Source organism: Cryptotermes secundus, unplaced genomic scaffold, assembly GCF_002891405.2.
Source record: "Cryptotermes secundus unplaced genomic scaffold, Csec_1.0 scaffold1229, whole genome shotgun sequence".
NCBI classification, from domain to species: Eukaryota; Metazoa; Arthropoda; class Insecta; order Blattodea; family Kalotermitidae; genus Cryptotermes; species Cryptotermes secundus.
This window is the reverse complement of record NW_019723925.1, coordinates 587,566-602,966: the sequence shown is the minus strand read 5'-3', so window position 1 is coordinate 602,966 and position 15,401 is coordinate 587,566. Positions and strand designations below refer to the sequence as shown.

General features: G+C 36.5%; 1 long non-coding RNA gene across 2 annotated transcripts; it reads left to right on the top strand.

Moving 5' to 3' along the window:
- The first annotated feature begins 9,455 nt into the window (after positions 1-9,455).
- Positions 9,456-14,376, top strand: LOC111862180. 2 transcript variants are annotated; one of them, XR_002842390.2, is made up of 3 exons: positions 9,456-9,603; positions 11,080-11,178; positions 14,098-14,376. It is a non-coding gene; the product is annotated as an uncharacterized LOC111862180 (long non-coding RNA). The 2 variants fall into 2 exon arrangements; XR_004512770.1 differs by having other exon boundaries at positions 11,080-11,191.
- Positions 14,377-15,401: the final 1,025 nt, after the last annotated feature.

The window sequence follows — 15,401 nt, the reverse complement described above, 5'->3', positions numbered from 1 at the left end:
TAGTTGGCTGCCTCATGGCCAATGACAACTGGACTTTGCTAGATGAACAGATACTTTGTGCATGTGTATGTGTGTACACGCATTCACCCGTCTGTGTCTATCTGTGGTGTACATATTTGACAGTCACTCATCATTTATCCCTAATGAATATAGCAGAGATAAACTCCAGAAGATTACACTTTTCATTTTTTAACATGGGTGATAGTCCAAGTGGATTTTATTGCATTTGTTTGATGAACTTATGCATTTAAGCTACCATTGGTGTTACTTGGCAAAGTAATGAAATATTAGAACAAGACTAGAACTGGATTTAATACTAGGAGTGTTGGATGATTGCTGATTGTCATCTGTACTCACTGAAGTGACTGCAACTAAAATATCTTATATGCAAGCTTGGCAAAGTTTATTATCTTAAGTAGGTGAGCCAAAGATTTTGTAATGTGTTCATTGAAGACCTTGTCTATCCCAGTACTACAACATATTTTATAGATGTGGTCTTGATTCTTCATTTCCTGAAAATAATGGCTAATATTATTTGCAAGGAACATGTGCTTAATCATTATAGTTTTAACGGATTATTTGGAACTTCGTTTTGTTCTCTATATGCAAGCAAAAGTAATAATAATAATAAAAACAGCATGATGAAGAAGAAGAAGAAGAACAACAACAACAACAACAACAAGAGCATGAAGAAATGGTAGCGCGCAACAATAATAAGTAAGAAAATAAATTACTTGCTCCAATAATTATGATGGTTCATAGGCATTTTCTAAAACTTTATGACTTACTTTTCAGTGTGGCGCAAAATACTTCTTACTGTCCACAAATTCAGAACTCACTGTGTAAAATCACACATCTTTGAGTGCAAAAGAAACTCTTTCTGATCTTTGTGACATTAGTATCATGAAGTGAATGTTTGTCAGTGTGCAGAAACTTAATGAATTTGTGAAGTAAGGTGTAAAAATAAAAAAGGATTCACTTGTGCAAATTAAACTCTAAACATTTGTCTAAATAAATGTTAACAGCTGCATTTGGATACATTGTAAATAGAATACTTTCTCTATGAAAGTGGACAATTTCACCACACTTTTTCATGTTGGTATAGTTTGGACCCTTCATTAATTTATACAAGAGTTCTTGCAGAACTGTCACAAAAACTGACTTGTGGTTTGAAGTGCTGGATTGTTGAGTTTTTATGTAATAGTTTCTTCCCTCCAATTCACTTTGTGAGTGTGTCTTCTTATTTTATGCAAACTGAAACCTATTTACAAGCAGGGCTCCAGAAATATTATTTAAATCTTCTTAACAGTACCATTCACCCATATATTTAGACTGACACTAAAATGTACTTGCCATCAGTCTCCATTAGCTCACCTGAGGTGAGAGGCTGAGCATATTTTTGGAGCGCTGTTTGAAGAGAATTGTACATGACTCATTATCTCAAAGGAAGATGTACCAATAGCACAGAAAATGTTCTTTAAACAAGTATGCTAAACTATTTTTTTTCATCTGAAAAAGAAAGAACACGTTTTCAGAAATCTTTATCTCGTATCCCATACAAAATTGATTACACTGTAGTTGTTGTCATTATGACAACACATTATTCAATTAGCTTAGACAAAATATATTTTCAAAAGATTCATCTGTATTTTTGTACTCTTCTTTATACTTAGTTTCTTATATGTAACTGAAATGAGTTTTTCCTCTATTATGTACTGGAGTACATTTTGTGGAAAAATGTTTGCATTAGCTGCATAGTCTAGGAAAAATTGGTCTTAGAATCCTTGTATTTCTGTTGATTCATTTATCTTTAATTCACAGAATAAAAAAGTGTTCAATTATAGTTTTTTTTTTTCAGTTTTTTCTGAATATTTTGAGTAAAAGAAAAAAATGTGATACATTTAAAATTAAAGTAAATTGTCACTATAAGAAAGACCGTTTCATTATGAAACTAAAACAACAAGGCCTTTGATAATATATTACCCCACAAGCTCTGTATGGGGTTCGTCCAGAAAGTGAGGAAGGAGGAGTTAGAGTGTTAACAGATCTGATGATGCATGTAAAGTGTAATATTGAAAACAAACTTAGGTTATGGAGTGCAAAAAGTACAGAAAATGGGAAGAGTGGCTGGTATCTGCTGGTAAAGAAATGGAGCTGGAAGCCACATACAAACTGAAGATGTGAAAGGCATTGTAAAATAAGATAAAGATCACTGCCACATTCTTCCTATATTGCCGTGCATTTCCTGTAGTGGATTGTGTGCTAGAGTAACATACGTTGCATTTCCAGTGACTTTCTTGCATGTTTGCAGTAAGGAGTTTGTGCAAATCAATGAGTCTTCAGTGAATTTCCATCAGATGGGAATAAGTTAGTTAGCAAGTTTCTTTATTCCTTTACAGGGTATTCTTGTTTGTTTCTTATGTTTAAATGCATTATAAATTGAAAGCTTATGTGCCAGTTCCTTTTAATTCCATTGTTATTTTAAAATCAAGTTGTTAGTCCAAAAATTGTCTTCATGTATGTTCATTGAAAATGTGTTAAAAATTGGTTATGCGGTAGTGAAATAGTTACCACATAATGCAGGAAAATTCTGTAACTGTCAGATGTGATTCTAAAGATTATTTTTAAGTGGTTTTCAAGTAAGTTTGCTGGAAACAAATTGTATGTTAACCCTCTTCTCTCCCACCCCTCAGTCATATTGCAACAATATAGAGGAAGAGGTGGGTAATATGGAACCCCCATCTCCTGCCTCTGCTCTGGTGCACAGACATAGCTGTGACTATCAGAACTATTAATTTATAAGGCACCAAAAGCACAGTTTTACTAGCAAACACATTTCTGAAATTTTGTTGGCTTTAGTGCTACTTATTTTGTGAAGTGGTACTTAAACTTTTCATAGATACATATCACAATAGTATTCATTCCTTCATTTTGTTGTATTCTTCTTAATTATAATTATAGTGTAGGAAGCAGGCTTTCAAGTGTTATATAACTTTACATCATCAGTCACTGTGGTACATGAAAGTTTTCAAATTATTCAGCAACATGGCAATGATGATAAAATGGAACTGTGCAGTACGAAGAGTTCCAGGTTACATGAATTTCTTGCTTCAGTTATGACTAGGATTAACAGCATGTACATGCATATGATGGGGTATGTTTGTGCTGCTCTTAATATTTTTCACGTAACCAGAGTGCTCTAGGTCTGTGATAAAGTTTTCATTACTTTAAATAATTAAATTTTTATTCTAAAAGTAGATGATTCATCATTTTGCCTGTCTTGTAAGTCCTTCAATTGTTTCATGTAATATGGTTCCATATTACCAGCACTTTTTTTTTCCTTATTTGTCGGTCTGAGTTTTTAAAAACTGAATTTTTCTGAAAAATAGTTTACTGTATTAAAATTTCAGTCACAATGTTTGCAAGCCAGTTAAATTTCCTACATTATGATGTGACCTTCTCTATATTGAACGAAACAATATGAGGTTCTATTGGAAAGTTCCCAGACTATGGCAAAAGAGAAATGCTGGCTCAACTTAATTTTGCCTGCCATCTCCTTCAAAAGAATCTCCTTCGGAACATATACAGTGATCCCAGCATTTTTTTCCACACTTCAGAAGCACTGTGGAAGTGATTTTCCTTAATGCTGTACAATTTTCGATTTCCTTTGGACGTCACACAGTTTCAAAATGTCATCCCTTCGGTTTTATTTTCAATTTGGAAAACAAAGCGAAATCACAGAGGGCCTAAGTCCAGCAAATATGGAGGATGGGGAACAATAACCATTTTGTTGTTAGTCACAAACTGTGTAGTGTTCAGGGATATGTGGGCGGGCACATTGTTGTGATGAAGGAGCAGTGCAGCGCATGTTCAAATTCTCTGTTAAGATATCCTGGCAAACTCTATAACTGATCCCAGCAGTGTTTGTGAGCTCATGGATTGTTTGGTGATAGTCTTCATGGATGAGTTCTTGAATTTTTTCAACAATTTCTGTCATTCTGCTAGTGCTTGGTCACCCTGAACGTTCGTCATCTTCAGTATGACACTCGACCAGCCTTGAAACGTGAATGGCATTCAAAAACCGCTGTCCAGCTTAAAGAATATTTTCCAAAAGCCTCACGAAGCATTTCAAGAGTTTTGGCATTGGATTTACCGAGCTTCACGCAAAACTTGATGCAGACACGTTGCTTGATTTTGTCATCCATTGCAGACAAAACGAAACCTGAAGTCAAAAAAACACTTGTGTAAAAACAGTGCATGATCACAGCATGGTGTCACATGGCAGACAGATGCAGTAGGCTTTCAGAAGTGTGTCCTTGGACTCCCCTCTCATCTTTCACCGAGGCGTTTACAGCAATAACTGTCCGGGAATTTTTCGATGCCACCTCTTATACATATGACAAGGCAGAAACCTAAAGGGGTTCCATATTACCACTCTTCCCTCTACCATTTACACAAGGTATTTTTACTTATAGTTATATTTTAAGAATACAAAGTGTGTACTCTTTTTAAATAGCTGGTCTCTAATATCCCTTAAGAAGAGTGATGTCTTGTTACTCCAGAGGACTTCAGCTAAATAATACAGATATCTGAAGACCACTCTTCTAGTCTTTGTAAGGAACACAAAGAAAATGAGATGTGTAGTAGGGACAACAGAATATAAACTGGAGTGTTTTTTGTATAGACACAAGAATCAACTAACAAAATTAGCAGTTGTTAGTGTTGTAACTACATTATTATGGAATCAACACATGATGAGTGCATATTTTTAATAAATGGAGGCAAAAAATAGTATATGAGAATATTTTTACTCATTATTGAAACTTATGTACATCCTACTTTTATGCAGAGTCCTTTGACATGACTCTTTATCATGTCTCTATATACAATAAAAGTGTAATAGTGTTACATGAGATTATGAGTTCACATGCACTGGTTGTGGCCAGTACTAATTATGTTGATAGGTAGATCTGCCAGCAATAGTCTCTGTCATCAGCTTCATTTTCATCAAAAATTCTTATTTATAAGATGGTCTTGAAATGTGTTTCCTCCCTTCCAGTACTGGATGTTATGATTTGGTCATGAATACATGAAGCAGAGCCTCTGCTTCTCACATGAAAGCCTACACGATATATGGTACTTTGAATGACATGCAGTTTAACCCCAAAAATTCACAGTTTCAAATGCACATATAAACATTATGTGAACAGGAGATTCAGATACAGACCAAAGCACAGCGTAAATAGAAGAGCAATTTTGTATACTTTTAATCTCCTTTTGGTTTACCACATTAGTGTAAAACTGAGTTTTAAAGTTTTCATGATGCTGATTATGAAGATTACTGCCCTCTGGCAGACATTACCAGTGTTTTAGGGTAACCTGCCATCCATATCCCATAAATTGATGGAAGTAGGTTCATCCAAAACGTTTATAATTATCTACCAGACTGCATGGTATCACATCCCTGAAAATGGTAATCATCATGGGAATAGTAGCCTCCCTAATAGAATGCTGGCATAGTACTTTCAAATAGGCCACGACTGCCTTCTTTAACCCTGCATGACCCATGAACCCTTAGATTGCTCAGTGTAAAGTACAAAAAGTTGTCCCCATGCTTAACTAATTAAGCATCACACCATGACCTCGGCGCTATTTGGAGGTGAGTGGTCAGCTTCACGCAACAGCTGCTTTTCCCCCTGGGGAAAGAGCCCTCCAGTACCCATTGGATGGACCCCAGAGCTGGTCTGGAAGATGTGGAGAAGAGAAAATTCTTGACCCTACCGGGACTCTGACCCCTTTGTCATCCAGCCTGTCATCAGTCGCTATACTGACTGCGCTATAATTGCTCAGTGTACATGGGTTAAAACCTCAAGAGCTAGTGAGATCAGCTTGATGTTAATCACTTAGTGCAGCATTTCTGTCAGTAGATAGCATGAAGTGTTGTAAATCAATGTTTATACGGGAGAACAGGCTTTCATGTTGTCATGTGCTAATTTAAAGGTAATCTGTGAAAGTACTGTTAACACAGTTTCTGTGCAACCTTTCATTCATTTTCTGTGTATCGATGTACAGGTACAACCCAGGACATGGAAATAGGCCATTTAACAATGTTCATACAAAATTACACAAGTCTCATAGATACAATCACCTACATCAATTAATCAATTTACACATTTCAAAGAGAACATTGATATATCAAATCTCTTCAGTGCAAATATAAAAACTTGATTTGAGAAATTAAATAAATTGCCTGAATATTAATGAGCCAGCCATACTATATTTGTACTGAAAGAACCGTAGCACTTCTAACAGGTAGTTCTATTGTGTGACTTGGCAAAGGGTTTTAACCTGTAATAATGAATTCTGAAATTTACAGTCATCTGGGATTGACATCATGTAATCTATCAGATAGTTGCCAGTATTTGAGAGGAATGTGCTGACCCCATCATCAGAGTAGAAGAGTGCCCTGAAGCTAGAGAGAGCATTTTCCTCTGAAATAAGCCAGACTGTATGGTATCAGTCCCAGTAGACAATACNGAGAACCGGTAAAAGCAGACTCTCACGGTCTCTTTGCTTGCAGATTTCGTATATTTTTTTTTCTTCTACCCTGAAGATGGAGGCGATACGTTCCTCCGAAACGTCGGTTAACACCACATATACACGGTGCCAAATCCCAGAAGACTGCTTTCTTAATACTCATTATAGTTACCACTGTGAAAGCTTCAAATCTCATAAGAATGAATTTCATTCACCCAGTTACCCATTTTTAGGTTTTTAAGTAATTTGATTAGTTTTATTTTGGTCCGTCACACTAACAGTTACAATTATAAAAGACAAGTCCGTCCAATGTGACAGCGGGCCAAGAAATCATAACGGACAATATTAAGAATCTCCCTACTCAGTTACATAGGAGGCACAACATCGGCCACCTTGAAGAGAGATGACAGAGGTTATTGACATGAACCATATGGTTTATGAATTTTAATTTTTAACAAAGTTTTTAAAACTTTAAAACAACTTTAAATATTTCTATAACCAGAAAGGCTGCTGTGACTGATAGATGGAACATTGTGTACTTGGACATTACATGTGTATTTGATTGACAACTGTTGTGATAGTGGTTTCTAAAAAGTGTTTGGTGCCTCTGAAGATGATCCAAATGGATCGAAACATGTAAGGCTAGTGAATCATCAAGTGAGATAACTGAAATAGTCACATTGGACGGACTTGTCTTTTATAATTATAATTGTTTTTAAGTAAATTCATTTTTCTCCATCATAATACTCATTTAGCCAGACGCTGGTGAAAGAAAGGTACCAACTTTAAAGTTGAAAAATTGGGACATATCTGTTGAAACTGCCAATATTTCCTACAGATTTAGAATTTCTATCCAGTTATTTTTCATCAGATTTTAACAGAAGGCTGATGATGGAAACTCAATACTACCCCCCCCCCTAAGTTTTATACTGTATACTGTATTTGTATGGTACAATGGTTTCATTGTATGTGACCCACCTAACAGTAGGGTGTATACACTTGCCCAACCCGTTCTGTGCATCACTAGCCAAACAGATTTCTATCTTAAACGCATGGCCTTCAATTTAAATGGTGTGCCATAGATTTACAGGTGTTGTGAATAAGAAATGTAATAGTGATGTGCAAGATGTAGTATTTATCAGATGAACTGTGCAGAAGTAATATTCCTGTGGCATGTACCATTTAGAATCATCATTTTCATTCTGTTCAAGTTCAGTATATTCTCTTGCTCAGTTCACATCGAAAGCCTAGAAGTACTGTCACTCTGATTAAGAACTGTAAACTGGAAATTGCTGTAATATTGTGGTCGTCTGAGGTATTATTTCATATAGTCTATTAGATGGTAACCAACATTTCAGGGGAACATGCTGCCTCCAGAGCCGGGATAGCTCAGTCAGTATAGTGTTGGTTTACCACCTGGAAGACCAGCAGGGCAAGAGAGTTTTCTTTATTCAAAGACACCCAGGCCTGCTGTGGGGCCCACCCAACCTCTTATGAAATGGGTACCTGGGGTTTTTTCCCCAGGTTCAAAGCAGCCGGGGCATGAAGCTGATTACTCACCTCCATCTAGTACCGAGGTGAAGAATGGTGGAACTATACCTGCACTCCCAAATACATCTTCATGGAGTGGTGCTTAATTGACAGGGATAACTTTACCATTTTATACCATACTGCCTCCATCTTCAGATAGCAAAATGCAACAGGATGTCATAACACATGAAACTACAAGAAGAATATTTATGAGCGTGAATACCACAGAGAAACTGCTCTGATTGAACTAATGAACATCTATTGAGGTTTGTACTTATGGCACATAATATGGTTAGGTGGTTTCAAATGCCGCACTAGGGACACTTAAGTCATCCGTGTTATATTTCAACATCCCGTTGCACTGTATAGATCTGACTTTTGGAGGACTTGTGCCATCTGTGTGCAACGTTGCTCCCTATTCCTTCTTTGTATTCGTTTATTGGACATTACATGTTTCAGCTCAACCAAACTGTAACATCAGTTAGGGTGAGGGCACACCAAGGAAACTGGCAACCGCAATTTCCTAGAATTGTTATCAGAATGAGTTGAACACATGTTACTGAATGGAGCAGCGAAAATTGAGGAATTGGCAGTGTAACTCGTGGAGACTCAGAAACTCAACTTCCAGGCAGCAGAGCATGCCAGTCTTTTCACAATTGCGTTGCCACATGGTTTCCTAGTGTCACCTGTTCTACAACTCGCTTCCGTGATTCACAAGTCTTAAGATGGCACATAAGGTTGACAAAGCTGCTAATTTTGTTTTTGAGCAGTTAATTGGGCAAGAGCCTGGTATATATATATGATAAATCCCACCCAGACTCTGCTAGACAGGACAAATTAAATTGGGCTTAGGAAAGAATTTCTCATGAGACAAAGGAGTCCGGATTCAGGTTAGGTTCTGATTAAATTAAATTGACCTTAATTAAAGCAAATTAATTAACATCCCAATCCTTAACCACAACAACCTGTTCACCGTATGATGGCTATAGTCCATTCGCGGAGACGAGACAGCGTAAACAAAGCAAGCCCCGCGTCGCCACAGCTGACAGCAAGGAGTGGACAAAGCGCGCAGTTACTTCAGTGTACTCACTGCATTCGGATGCACGTTTACCTGCATTCAGACTGAAGAGTGAACTTTGGACGCCCCTGCAATTGTACACGCATCACGTGAAATCACATGATTTCATTCAAACAGCGAAGGAGATACCGCGTTCATTTGTTTACGAAGACTCTCTCGTCTCCGCGAATGGAGTGTAGTCAAGTCGAAACATGTACTGTCATCTGTGCCTGTGGCGTGTAGTATTAATCCATGATTTCAAAGTCCATAGCGCCCATAGCTGTGTGTTCGAATTCGTAAGATTGGCAGGCATGTGGGAGACCATGTGAAGCACGTGAAGGAAAGACTGTTAGAACTCGCTGAATTCGCTGAAGTTATTAGTTGGTGTGTTCTTTAGCTTCTTTACGGTCTATTATTCTTCTATGTGTGATTTACGTTAGTGCCATGGATTGTCGAACGCAGTGTGGATCATATGTATCGTAAGGAATTATTTTAAATATGTATTGTATATATATGTGTATTATAAGAAAAAGTCGCGGTATTTTGGCTTGTGGAAGAATTTCTGTTTAATGCTTTGAAATGTTTGACTTCCAGATACAAATTTTTTGTCCGTATCTTTAAATGCCGAATTTTTTTTACACGTTGCGAATCATATTTCATGGTTATAGTAGGTTTTTATGTATATCTGCAGTTCCCCCTGGAATTTGTGATGTATTATTGTTTTTATATCTAAATGGCAATTTGAACCATTACATACCTTTTTTTCAGCCTCCTGTTAACTGATCACCGGTAGGTACAAATATTTTCTTTAGCACCCTGTTAGACATCGTCAGTGTATGTTGTATTTGAGGTTCCCACCCATGTCTATAAAGGGTAGAGTCTTCTGGGTCGTAACACAGTGAAATTTGGAGGCAACACAATGTTTTGAAGGAACATATTGCCCCCATCTTCACTGCAGAAAAGTAAACTAAGCAAGGAACCCGACAGGAACAGGCAGTAAGCTGAGCTCAGCTGAAGATGGAAGTAATGTGTACTTCTGAAACGTCAGACTCATTCCACAGTTCATGGCATTACAACCCAGAAGGCCACATTCTTCATAGAAATACTGTGAGATCCTCATATTCATCATTTCCTGTTTATTTTTAATTTTCATTGCCAGGCCAAATTCAGCATAATTATGTAACTGGTGAATTTTCTGCAGCTATAGGTAAGTTTATACAAAATAACCAGAACTCAGGAATTCCAGTGTACCTGGCTGTTGTGTTGCCTGTTTTTGGCAAATTCTGTGACTGGCTGAGATTAATTGCTGTTATGAAAGATAATGCTCAAAAATGCCCCTCCCCCTTATCCCAATTCAGAAATGTATAGTCTTACCCCTGTCAGGTATGTCTAAAATGTGTGTATGGTAATATATCCTGCCTCTTTTAAACATAGCAGATATTTCACCTCTAAAGTGTTACATTTCCATATGTTCACATTGTTCCATAAAATACTTTCATACATTTCATCTTACAAATATGATCTACCAGTTGGATTTATAAAACCTGTTTATATCAAGGATATACTTGGAAAGTAAAAGTTTGTAGTAAAAAACTGAAATTAACAGTGAAGTCCATATGTCACTGATGCTGTTGACATTCATTTTGATTTTTTCATCTGAAACTCATTCTCATCTAAATTTATTTGTTCAGAAAAGCACTTTCTCTATAGTTTATAGCTCACCTTGCTGCCTTTTCTTGCTTGGCTTAGTCTCTCACTACGAAGATATGGCGGTGATATGTTTTTCTGAGATATTGGGATGTCTCCAAACTACACACAGTTTCAAATACTTGAATACATGTTTAATGGTATGTGAATTAAAATTCTTTTATGATGGGGGAAATTTATTTGGAATCTTGGAAAATACTTGGCTACAAATCTCTTAAAAAATGTAATATATGAATTCTGTTATCCAGGTGAATGGTTAAGAGAGGTGAGAGAGTGACCATGAAAGCGTAACTTACTTGTATGAGGAAGTTCATCTTTAAATCTGTCTTCACACATCCTTGTTAGAGGTATATTTACACGGTACAGCACTCATTTTTAACTTATTGCGTAATTTTCTTGCTTTAAGAATTTATTCAATTTTGAAAGTCATCCATTACAGCCCATGCCCATTGTATACACTACACAAATGTTGTGAAACTTCAGTGATACTAAAGAGTATTTTGAAGATAACATGCAATGGGACTCCTTGTAACAGTGTAGGCTGTTATAAGGTATCATTTTTTTTATATATTAATGACATTGTAATAATGGTTTCCTAAATGTTGATTGCAACCTTCTGAAGATGGTCAGTCTGACCAAAACATGTTAAGGAAAGTGAGAAATTGATATACAACTTTTATTAATCAGTCACACCGGACAGTGCTATGAGTTATTTTGTACTATTGCTAGTGTGATGGACCAGGATGAGGCAAGTCAAAGAGGATATGCTCCTTAATTTTGCCCTCCACTTTAGGGATGTTCTGCAAAGTGTCTTCACTATAACAGTTTTGATCTGGTTAAAGTTATTTTGATGAATAGCATTTTGTAACATCCTGTTGCACTTTTTACTTTGTGTCATTTAGTTTTTCACAATCTCACATGCAACAATAAAGTTGTATAAAATTTATTAAAAGACATTCACTTTAAGAGTTGTACACTACATGTTTCAACCAATGTGGTCATCATCAGGTGTTAAAATTATTGGACAAGGAAACTGCTGTCTTCTGTTGTTGCTTAAGTTTTGTTATATATGTAAGTTCCCTTGGTGCACATGCGTGTTTGATGTGGTGGGTTGTGTTCCCCCTTGTTATGTGTTGTGCTGCATGTCTTATTTTCAGTGACACTATTGACACTAAGGATTTCGATAAGTTTTGTATTTAGAATCATCTTTACAATACAGTAAAACTTGGTTATAGCAACATCGGTTTCTGCGACACCTTGTCTATTGCGTCAAATATTCAATGGTACAAACTAATTCCTCATAAAGCAACTGTTTTTATACCTTGCTTAGTACGACATGCACAAATGCATCAACCTCGTATGTAACGTCATTTTCATTCCTGAATTTCTCTGATATGGACATTGAACGTAATTTAGAAAGTGTGTATTGGGCAAGTAACAGGAAACAGATGAAGATAACTGATTACTATACTCGTATCTAGGTACAGTAAGGCACAACAATTGATGTAATCTACTGTAATTTGGTGAGTAGGCCTACCTTTAATATACAGTATTAGTGCGGTGTGTATTGTCAGTGAAAGGCGCTGTAATATGTCTTTGATATTACACATTTGGGCAATTCCACGTTAATGTTACGTTAGTCTGTACTTAACTACGTATTTCACTAAAAAATGCAACATTTTAACTCGGTTTTTGGTAGATTTTTACGTGACTAACATATGGCTACTGTGGAAGTGCCCATTTCGGTTACAACGACATTCGTTTATAACGACACTATTTTTAGGTCCCTTTGATGACGTTATAACCAAGTTCTACTGTATTTACACCACATTTAATTTGGGTTTAAATTCACCAACATGAAATACTACATTTCTTGAAGACCAGAGTACATTTCTAGCCAAGCATTCGTAGATATTTCATAATTCCAAATTGTTTCAGATGGAAGCTATAGCCGTTAATGAGTTGAATAATATTTTCTGTAAATGTTATGTAGTTTTTGAGATAGTGAACAAAGAATATAAAGCTGGGCTGCATGGATAAATATATAAAAATGCACCTACTTGTAGGATAATCTGTGCACACTGGCATGTGGTATTAGGTTTTATTTTCCATGGACATAACATTAATCTTTAACCATTACCCATTTAATCAGAAGTTTAATTTACCACTATCCATAAATATCTGTGATATTCCATTCAAGGCATATTAACCCACTGTGCTTGAGGTTTTTGGGTGCATCAAGGCTGGGGTTATTTCTGTGAAAAATCAACACCAAATACTATGCTGAGAAGATGGACTAGTTCCATAAGCCTGTCCTCCCTGCAAGAAAGCATTATACAGAACTGTTTCATAAGGCAAGTCTACTTATTGGGTTAAGAAGTAACATATCTATACAGCTAGAAAATCTTTGTTATTGCCTTCACTGCTGATAACATCTAAGTGTTAGAAGTGAATACTGAGATATAGGTCTATGTGAAATTTGAAATTTTCTCAGTACACTTAGTATTATGCCACTTCATAGCCTGGTAGGGGGTTATCAGTGTTTAGGAGAAACCTGCTACCTCCATCTTCAGAGAAGTCTTGGAAACCACAAACTAAAGGGATGTATATGTAACTAATGCTGCTTTTCTTTTTAATCCATTTATAGTTATCAGTGTGAACCTAAATGAAAGTTATGACACAGAATCCAAAATGAAATACAGAGTATTATTTTTCCTGTCAAAGGAATAATTCCACATTGAAAGTAGAGAAGTTATTCATTCATGAGTGTGTATATTGAGATGCATGTCTTCGCACATTATACATACTTTGTAGATTGTTGTTTTGAATTGTTTTGGGATCTCTCTGTTCCATAATATTCCTCTTAATTTGATGAAATTTGAATCTATTTTATATTCTTTTATTATTCTCACCAGAAGTATTCACTAATTATATCTTGATATTTTGAAAAAGACTTTGAATGAAGAATTTACATTTTTTTCTTTATTCTCTTGTTTAAAGTACTTGTTTATTTCTGGATATAACTTCAAACAAATTTATGTTACACTGCAGAAAAATGATTCTTGACAGTAATCATGTATCAGTGTAGAACTAATAGTTATTACTGGAGTTATTTAAGTGTGCACATTTCTTAAACCTGCATATATTTTTGAGAAATGTACAACTGTTTTCTAATGTATGTCCATAATGTAGATCATGCAATAAGAGAGACCAGTTCCCCATGCATATTTGCTGAGTGTAACAAAATTGTTTTGTATATCCAACAGTTGATTGTCATGAAGTCCTATGATTACTTCTACTTCTACCTCTATCCTGGGCTTCTTTTCCTCATCAGTCTATTGCATTGCCAAGCTGTCCTCTCACATAACTTATGAAGAACTGTAAGGTAAGTCACAGCTCTTATACAGTGATTTACTCAAATATTGCAACAGCAAAATCAGAGTGTTCTCATGTTTCAAACTATTGTGTCTGAAAGTGTCAGTTATATAATTGAATCTGCAAAAATGTATAGAAAGTCAAATAAATTTTTGGCACTTTAAATGCAAGTTGCACTTAACTTTTATTCTGCATATCTCATTGACTTTGACGTTAATTTAATACTCATCATCCTTTCCAGTATCAGGCCTGTGGGGATGTTATGGGGATAACAAAAGAGAATCCTTTCTGAGGTCTTCCCTATGTTCCCTCCCACCCATTTCATATTTTAAGATCTTTTTGGAATCCTGTCAACATGCTGCTATGATATGATGTTCATTTCATTCAGATACGATTAATCTAGTGTAGCAAACCTGCACTGCACACTCAGCAGTATGAAGTGACCGTTTGCATACCCATTTTTGGGTGCAGAGGGTGTAGATTATTTCTAAATTTGGACATACTTTTGAACTGTCTGAAAGTACCAGAGCTATAAATATGAAACAAAGCGCACTATACTTATTATTTATTATTATTATTTTGGAGGGGGTGGGTTTCCCCATGCACTGCAACTAGTTATTAATCTATTGTGCGTCCCCCTTTAATATTCTACCAGTCGCCATGCCCTTCCAGTACTGGTGCTTGCTATCAACCCCATTCTGCCGGCGAGGTCAGCCACCTCTCTGGCAGTGGTCCCCAATATTTCCCCATCTACCAGAGGAATTGGAAACTACTTGGGCGGGAAACTTTGCCTAATTTTGCTCATAGGTCTCCTAGAGACATGAGGATCTTTTACGTGCCATAAATCTACGAAACGGGACACACGGCTTAAAGTCCCTCCCAGAGGACTTGTTCCCTAAATTTTTCTGCCCTTAAAAATTACACAACCTCTGCCGAGTTTGAACTCGCGTACCTTGAGTCATNCTTCCGCATCTACCGGAGGAATTGGAAACTACTGGGGCAGGAAACTTTGCCTAATTTTGCTCAGAGGTCTCCTAGAGACAGGATCTTTTACGTGCTGTAAATCTACGACACGGGACACAGCTTAAAGTCCCTCCTAGAGGACTTGTTCCCTAAATTTTTCCGCCCTTAAAAATTCGACGACCTCTGCCGGGTTTGAACCCGCGTACCTTGAGTCATGAGGTGGGAACGTTAC